The following is a 9,771-nucleotide window of genomic DNA, read 5'->3' on the forward strand; positions in this document are numbered from 1 at the left end:
TGGAATACTCCATGTTGATCATCCTTGAGTTAGTTTATCCAATGTTACACCGTTTGAAAGGGATTCCCAGCATTTTTGGAAATTGACTCTGGAGTGAAAGGGGCTCGCAAAATTGCCTGAAATGAAATTGACATTACGCTTGAGCCCTGGTGATTTAAAGCAAAGAAGTCCGAAGCAACTTTTGGTTTGGTGCTTTTAAATATAGGTCTCGGCCCTTGTCTACACAAGATTGGTCACACTGTCTGATCTCTGTGTTCCAACAGACCTTAATCCCCTTTTGCTTAGCTTCTCTATTGTGATCTGATTATAATGGCAATAAATATCATTTAGGAAAAGATTAGGATATATTGTTTCCTACATCTATCTTCTGAGATGTAGGAAAACCATAGCTAAACAACTCTTTGCTGCCTGCAGAGGACATTCACATAATCTTGCAAACCACACGTGGCTTTTTATCAGTGGATAAACACTTATTTATTTATCTATTTATAAAAGTATGTCTTACTGCTGAATCATTAAACTTCAAGGCGGTGTATACTCTGAAACATAAAACATCACTTTAAAAATTACAAAACATAATTAAGGGGTCTTTATTAATACTTTGTCTTGTATGCATTTGTCTTGTAGGTACAATGTACACAGTCCAGCACTTTACTGTTAAAGCAGACAACCACACCCTTATGATATCATCAACATCATCACCATCATTTCCAGTTACTAAGTAGCCACCAGTTAACAAGCAATACAACAACTTATTTTTAATATACAATTATATTCTCTTTGCTGCAGCTGCTGCTGATTTAACGACTCACACCTTGTGGGCTGATTACCCAGCTTTCTGTTGTTGTTGTTGTTGTTGTTTTGCAAACTACAGTGAATATTATTAATATTAAATAATATTGTAATTTCACCCTCCCTGCTGCTGCTGCTGCTGGTGGTAATCTACCTCCTATATGATAGGATCTATTATATGACTCCAATGAATATTTTATTTTTTCTCATTATTGACAATCCACCCCTCAAAAGACTCCTGTGCCTGTATTATTCCCCCTGTGCATATCTTCATGCTGCTGCCCACCAGTGTCTGCCTGATGCTGCCTGCCTGTGTCTAGTATCTCAACCCTTATTATTATTATTATTATTATTATTATTTAAGCCCTCAGTTGTTTTCAAAATCTTGATGGAAGGAAAGCACAAGGCAAATGCAGGAATATGAGAATTAGCATGGATCAGCACCCACAGTCTTTTTAAAAAATATATATATTAATGGGGGAAAGCACATTTTAAAGGTGCTTAGCATGAAAACCCCTGGACCTACCCATTTGAAACTTTGCTGGGTCAATTCACTCCAAAGGGGCTACCAAATTGCCTGCCACTATGTGGAAAAACAAGAAAGCTATTCTTGTTTTGGTTTAGCAAGATGTTTGTTGCAACTTCCTTGATTTCTGCTTTGCGGCATTCTGTGATTAGGATGAAATGGTTGAATCTCTTGCAAGCATCTGACTTTTGGGGATCCAGACACACAAATCTAGCAGGGGATTAAACAAGAATGGCATATAAATACATTCAGGCTCATCGGTGCTTGATCCTATTAAGTACCTTTCTCCCCAGCAGGCATCAAATTGCTAGTGCATTGGCTTCGTTTCAATGGCCCTCTGCTTTATGAGCAGCAACCAGGAAAGATGTGAGCTGCCTGAAGCTACAAGAAACAACAAGCAATTCACAATGGTGGTTGTAAGACGACATCAGAGCTCATCTATGAGAGGCATGGAAGTGCGGGGGGGGGGGGCAGGGATTCCCCTTAACTAAACCAGCATGTGTGGATAGAAAATTCCTTTAATCTTCAACATTGACGATACACAGTGAGATAGACAATCTACCCGGCAGGCTGGTAGGACCACAAATGAAGATGAAATCCTTATTACTGCTGCCTTATTTTTCAGGAAGCTCTTTTTTCAGGAATGATAACTCTAGCAAGCCTAAGAATGATTTAGCCCAGCAGGCAGATGGTTCAGGGAAGTCCACACTGAGGGAGGACCATGAGAGCCCACGTTTGTCTCATGTATCTGGTAATTAAAGACATAAGGCAAATCCTACATCATCTGAATCATCAGCTATAATTATAAGGGTTTAGCACAACCAACTAGAGCTAAACACCTGTTTCTCCAAATCCAGCTACTGACTGGATTAATGTCCCTGCCTCACCAATGCACCAGAACACAAAAGTTCTAAATTTGCTCACATGCAAACCACCTCTTATCCAATGGTTACCAGATTTTTTTCAATGAATCTGGGGACACTCTCCCCCCCCCCTTTTTTTTTTGAAGCTGAGTAGCAACAGGGAGTCAGTAGTGGGGATGGTGAGGCAAAAGACCCTGGACCCAAGCACACACGCATATTGTACAAAGGTGCAAAACCCTTCTTTCACACACTGTGAAATGCGCAGAGTTCTTTTAAAAACTGGGCAACGGCGTGCCGTGCGCCCGTGACTCCCAAGCCTCCCCCGAACTCCTTCCCCCTTCCTCCTTTGTTCTGACAGATCAGGGGAGGCTCAGGAGTCACGGGCAGGTGGCCGTTGCCAGGAGGGGCCAGCCTGGTAGTGCAGTTGACTCTGGCTGGCTTCAGGAACTGCTCGCTGCCGTGGCGCAGGAACCAACTGTGCTACCAGGCTGGCTCCGGGCTGCTGAGGCTGCCGCTGCCACGTTTCCCGGGGACAGATTTGCAAATCTGGGGACATTCCGGGGGCAGAATTTGTCCGGGGACAGATTTGCAAATCCGGGGACTGTCCCCGGGAACCAGGGATATCTGGTAACCCTATCTTATGCCAAATACCCGATGTTACCCTTTAAATCTCCAGTTTAAGCGAGAGAAAAGGTACCTGTTGCTCCTTTTCTTGTCCATTCCTTTTGCAGGCCTCTCACATTACCTCCTACCTTACCTGAGGGAGAAGAGAGGATGTGGGAGGAATGGGCAGGAGGAATCAGGTCTGGCTTTTCTCCCTCTTCAGCAGGAGATTCAAAGGACAAGGGCCCATGTCTGTAGTAAGAGCTGACAACCCTAGCAGGGAAACATAAGAATGGCGCCCATCATTTTTGAAGATTCTTTTGAAGCAATATTTTGCACGCTTGCCAGAGAGGTCAAAAAGTACTAAAAGGGTTTATTTGGCTATGTTTGAAGAAAGAGGAAAAGCAAACAAGTAGCACGTCCTCTGCACAGAGAAGATGAAGAAATGCTTTTGGGTGACAGAAGGCAGAACTGCTCAACACCTACATTGCCTTTGTCTTCATGCAAAAGTAAAGCAGTGATAGCAGGGTAAACAATGTAAGGAGGGAGCTGCATCCCAAGACAGGAGAAGAGGTAGTAAGGGAACACCTAGCTACTTTAAATGAATTCAAATATTCAGGGCCTGGCGAGCTACACCCAAGGATACTAAAGGAACTTGTGGATGTAATCTCAGAGCCCCTGTCTATAATCTTTGTGAATTCTTGGAGAACAGGTGAGGCCCCTGCAGACTGGAGGCAAGCAATTTTTGTCCCCATCTTCAAAAAGGGAGGAAAAAAGATGACCCAGGTAGCTACTGACCGCTCAACTTGACATTGATACCAGGAAAGGTCCTAGAACAGATAATTAAGCAGTCAATCTGTGAATGTTTAGAAAAGAGTGTTATAATTACTAGGACCCAGCATGGGTTTCTCAAAAACAAGTCATTCCAGATGAACTTCATTTCCTTTTTATATATATGGAGAGAATTACAAGCTTGGTGGATCAGGGGAATGGTGCTTCTTCAACCTGGAAAAAAGTGACAAGTCCTGGGCCCATTGTTTTGTCCTGGGCCCATTGTTCAACATCTTTATAAATTACTTGGATGAAGAAATTGAGGGGATGCTCATCCAATTTGCAGATGACACCAAACTGGTAGGGGTAGTTAATGCTGCAGAAGACAAAACTGGGATTCAAGATGACCTTAACAGACCTTAACTAGGCCCAAAGTAATGACACGAATTTCAATAGGGACATGTACAATCTGAAACCAAAGGGACACATTGGTTGCCAGATGTGAAATATATTGCATTATTTTCAGCTCTCCTACCCCACTAGTAAAGTTAGTTTATGAACCAGAATTTGCATGCTGGGGAAATCTATTTGTATGTTCCATGTAGTGCTGTGATGGACCCAGAATCATGTTTTCCTCTGGACAAATGTCTAGGTCCTCAGGCCACTGGTGGGTGGGGACAGAGGTAAAAGTGGATGGAGAAGCATGTGTAACTTCTAACTTTGCACAGGAAAGGTTAGAGGCTTCTACATACACCCACATGCTCTAAACATGTCTCTATCCTCCATTCTGTAGCAGCAGCAGCAATAATAATAATAATAATAATAATAATAATATTTATACCCCACCATCTGGCTGGGTTTCCCCAGCCACTCTGGGCAGCTCCCAATAGAATATTAAAAACATGATAATACACCAAATATTAAAAACTTCCCTAAACAGGGCTGCCTTCAGATATTTTCTAAAAGTCAGGTAGCTTATTTCCCTGACACCTGAAGGGAGGGTGTTCCACAGGGTGGGCGCCACTACTGAGAAGCCCTCTGCCTGGTTCCCTGTAACCTCGCAATGAGGGAACTGCCAGAAGGCCCTTGGCACTGGACTTCAGTGTTCAGGATGAATGATGGTGGTGAAGACGCTCCTTCAGGTATACTGGTATACTGGGCTGAAGCCAGTTAGAGCTTTAAAGGTCAGCACCAACACTTGAATTGTTCTCGGAAACATACTGGGAGTCAATGAAGGTCTTTCAGGACCGGTGCTATATGGTCTCAGCAGCCACTCCCAGTCACCAGTTTGGCTGCCGCATTCTGGATTAGTTGTAGTTTCTGGGTCGCCTTCAAAGGTAGCCTCACGTAGAGCACATTGCAGTAGTCCAAGTGGGAGATAACTAGAGGATGCACCACTCTGGCGAGGCAGTCCGGGGGCATGTAGGGCCTCAGCCTGCATATGAGATGGAGCTGGCCCTGGACACAGAATTTACCTGCGCCTCCATGGACAGCTGTGAGTCCAAAATGGCTCCCAGGCTGCGCACCTGGTCCACAGTTACCCCATTCAGGACACACATCCACCCCTGTCCCCCCAAAACAGTACTTCTGCCTTGTCAGGATTCAACCTCAATCTGTTAGCCACCATCCATCCTTCAACCGCCTCCAGGCACTCACACAGGACCTTCACATGGTATGCATGATCACAATTCAAGGACAGATTCCAGCCAGGCAAAAGTACACAAGGAGGGCGCAGAGAAGGGCTACTGAGGGGTATAGCCTAGGAAGCGTCCTGAGCACCACATAGCGAGTTTTGGTTGGGTGGGGTCTCATTTGGCTTCTGGACCTGAGATTCCCTATCATCTATCCAAGAACTAGAAGGAAAATGTCAGATCTTAAAACAAGAATAGCTACAAATCCCACAATAAACCTTCAACCCTTGGTTAGAGGCTAGCACCTCACTTTGAGTATATTTCCTATGAACTGCATCTCCGTGTTTTACTGTTCTTCCTGTACTTAAGGGAATATGTTATCTCTTTGGCTCAAACAATGCAAAAACACATTTGTTCTTTAGTGCTGACTATAATGCAGAGCAAACAGTTTTTTTAAAAGTCCAGGCGAAGTAAACATTAAAAGGCCAACAGCCAGTAAGGCTCATTAAGGATTCAGGAGCCAAGTTCTTATTTATTTTAAATGAAAAACAAACAAAAAACTTTTTGTAGTGTGTCTCTGCACCAAGAAAAAAAAAGGGGAGGACCTCAAAGTAGCAATGCCTCTGAGTGCACAGCAAAAGAAAGAATGGAGATTGGCGTAAACATCATTTTGGACTTTGGGACTTTTCTATAAAACTAGAGGGATCGTGTGTGAGTGGTAAGAGTCTCACCAATATATTTTGGGGGTCAGTTCTTTGAAATATATAAGATTAACTTGCATCATTGAGTTCTCGAACAAAAAAATTGTGCTGCAGTAGAGCAGTGGTGTCCTGTTGAGGCCCATGCCCCTATGTAAGGGTTTTGGAAACAGTGGAAACAACCACTCAGAATGGAGACATCCATGCAGCTATGCCATTTGGCAGGGGCACCAACTCCTAGGGGCTGAGGTGACTTCAGCGCCGCCGCCCCCAAATGTATTTGATGGGGCTGAGCCCCTCCCAAAGTTGATGGGCAGCAGCTGCTGCTACTGCTGCAAGGCTTGCCAGTCCACTGCCAGTGGCATGAGGCCTGCTAGGCTGCTGGCAGGCCTGCTAGGCCACCATTGCTGTACTTCTGGAAGCTGGCGCCAGAAGTGTGCTTCTGGAAGTACGTCAGCAGATTCCAGAAGTGTGGCCACAGAGACTTGTGGCAGTCACATGAGCCAGGAACATGGTGGCTCCTCCTCCTCCTGCCACAGAGGGGATGTAGCCTATGGTCCATGGTGGCAGCAGCAGCAGGAGCCGACCATGGAAGCTGAGCTGCCGCACGATGCCCAGACATAGCGTGTGACAGTGTTGCAGCCAGGCATCTGCCAGGAGTTAATCCTACTCTCAAGTAGGACCCTGACAGAGACACATGCCCAACTGGCATGTTCCCTCCCTCCTGGTTGATCGTTCGGGAGCTTCAAAAGCTTTCTTCTGCCCAAACATCACAGCAACCAATGCCAACAGACATAGGCACACTTAGGGATCCGCAGAATGTTCACAGTTCACGTAACAGACATCAGCAACTCAGCATTTTGGCTAATCTACTTTATTTACATATAAACACACACAGAACACTGCAACATGGCTCCCTCTCTTTCTAGCATCAGACAGCAAAGAGAAAGAACAAAGGACAATAGTCCCACTTCACGGAACACAGTAACACAAACATCCTGTCTCCGTCACTTCCCACTCTGTGGAGTCAAAGCATGCACCGTCATGTGAAAGACAACAATCCCATGACTGCAATCACGGAGCAGGAATCTCAACAGCATCATGGCTGATGGCCAGGCATTGCACACAACATTGTGATGTCACACACAACACCCAAACACAGCATTGTGACATTGTGCACAATGCCAGCCCCTCAGTCTTTTCCCTGGGTTGGCACACCTGACATTAGGCAAATTGATGCGAAAGTGGCACTGGTATCAGCTGAAATCCTGTCGCAAATTGCTTAAGATGTTGCAAGCGCACAAGATCTCACGTGTTTTCAGTGAGATCTTGCCCAAGTCAAATTGACCCCAATTTCTTCACCAGTGGTGGAGGCAGCAGGGTGGGTGGAGAAGCAGCACCTATGGCAACAGGTATGGCAGCAGTGGCAGAAGTGGCAGGGCAGGTCACATCCACACCAGCCATTTAAACCACTCATACCACTTAAAAAGTTATGGCTCCTCCCACCCTGCATTTTGGGAACTGTAGTTTGTTGAGGTTGCTAAGAATGTTGGGCAACTCCTCAGAGATCTACAGTTCCCATCACTGTTAACAAACTATATGCTGTGGGTGTGACCAAGTGCTTTCCTCTTCCTTGGCGTGAACGAGGAAAGTATCTTCTCAAGCATATGTATCACTGGCAGTGAATTTGTGCTCTGCTAGGGAATATGTTTTCTGATTACAGATGTATATTGTACCTTCAGCTTTGGTTCCACAAGCCCAGACTGGGACAAATTAATTTCATACATCCATAGATGGCAGTTTCATGGATGGCTGAACAAGGACACAAAGCATAGCTTGCAAAAAGCTCCTCTGCATTGGGCTCTTGTATGTTAAAAATGATACTGGTCTTATTTTATTTTTATGAAAAATATGGAAATCTCCCTCCTCTATCAAGCGACAGACAAACCTCCTGAGCATTTTCTGGAAAAATGGGCTGAAATTTGTAATCTTTCAGTTTAAAAAATGCATTTTGCCAGTGGGAAAAATAAAATTTCATGCTGAATCAAAGCCTATGCAGCCCATTTGATTTTGGGAATTAAATTCCCCTGAAGCATAGAATAGTGGTTTCACATCGCCCAGCTCCCCTTGACAGTTTGCAATAATTTAGGATATGTTCCATTTACTTGTTAGCAGGCAAAATGCCATGGAACATTTGCGGTTTTAAATGCATTTTGAAAATCCCTGCTCGGTATGTTTATTCTCCTTTATTAATGATATTTTCTCCAGACTTCTGCTTCTCCATTCTACAGTTTATGTTCCTCTCCCCCCTTCCACCCCACCATCATTATTATGATTTCTGCACAGAAAGAAGAAAAAAGCTTTTCTGGTGTTAATGGATGCTGGAATTGCATTAGAAGGAGACGGCGTAACCTCAGTTTCCGCTCGCTCATGTCAGCTCGCGTATGAGAACCAGGTGCTCAAAGTGAAAAAATAATATCTAAATAAATAAATCTGAGGACTAGAGGGACCTTTGAAAACCACATGAAGGGGTAGTTCAAATTCTTGAGGAGGAGAAAGGTGTGTTAGGCCTCCAGTCATCCTGAATTTGGAGTTTACAGAATCACCTGTGCTGCTTAAAAGCCCTTCTCTGCAGCTAGCAGGTTTGCCAAGGACAGGGTCATTTTGCCACATGAGGCAAAGGACAAGTTATCCCCAACCCCAACCCCAAATGCATGCAAAACTGACTCTTACTTGGACATGGCCAATGTCCTCCAGCACAACAAAGGTTAGCAGGTTGGTCTAAGGAGAATCATTCCCTACCCAACAACACCTGCTGCCTTAAATAGGCAGCTCACTGTCCTGAATTATAAGAGTGGTATGAGCAAGAATGGTGCTGAAGGAAAACTGAGCAGGATGGCATTCATGCAGTTAGAAACTTCAAATGCATGGCATTCAAAAAGTAAACACAAAATTCAGGAGCCATATGGCAAGAGACCTGGAAGGAGACAGTGGTTTTTTGTCTGCTGCTGAGAACCTGTTTGCATTGGAGATAAAGCCCTCATTTGTACCAATGGATGCTTTCCTTCCAATACAAGCTGCAAGTGTAAGAGCCTGAACTGGATTAGGACCACAGTGAGGGGCAAAGTATTAAAGCTCCTCTAGCCGTATAAGGTCCAAATTAATATTGCCCCCCCGACACTCACTATTCCCCTTTTAAAAATTGACAATTGTGAGAATGTTGTTGTCAAGGCTTCAAGAGACTCCTATCCCTCCCATGTGGGGTGCCAAGAAGCAGAAAAAACAAGAAGAGTTCTTATCAAGGAGTTTATTCAATATTCACACACACACACACACAGAGAGAGAGAGAGAGAGAGAGAGAGAGAGAGAGAGAGAGAGAGACGCAGACTTGTGTTCTGTCTTAGATACAGTAATGGTGTTACTCCAAGTAAAGTCCGACCCCCGCAGTCCCTCCTAATCTACATCACCCCAGCGCCGGCTGGTCAGTGCTTCTGCCTCTGATATTTCTGCTCTGCTACTCTCATGGCACACCTGGCTCTGGGAGAGGGGGGATCAGGAATGCTTTCATGAGACACTGAGTCTGTTAATTGTCTCTCCCCCAGTGCTTCTCCTTCCTGCTGCTCCCCCAATATTTCCCAGCTTTCCCCCTCAGCAACCTCTGAACTATGCCCTTCTGCAAACCACGGTTCTAAATCTATACTGTCCTCCTCTTCTCCGGAAGGTGCAGAGGCGGGGGGGGGGGCTCCCACCATTCCTCCTCAGTCCAGCACCACTGCAAAAGCACCTTCAGGGCCCAGAAACAAGTCCACACGGTTCAAGAGATGCATGCTACACATTGCAGAGTCAACAACAGGGCTTTCTCTGCCATGGTGTAGTTAGATAATTTT

Source organism: Podarcis muralis, chromosome 2 (assembly GCF_964188315.1).
Source record: "Podarcis muralis chromosome 2, rPodMur119.hap1.1, whole genome shotgun sequence".
In the NCBI taxonomy this organism is placed as follows: domain Eukaryota; kingdom Metazoa; phylum Chordata; class Lepidosauria; order Squamata; family Lacertidae; genus Podarcis; species Podarcis muralis.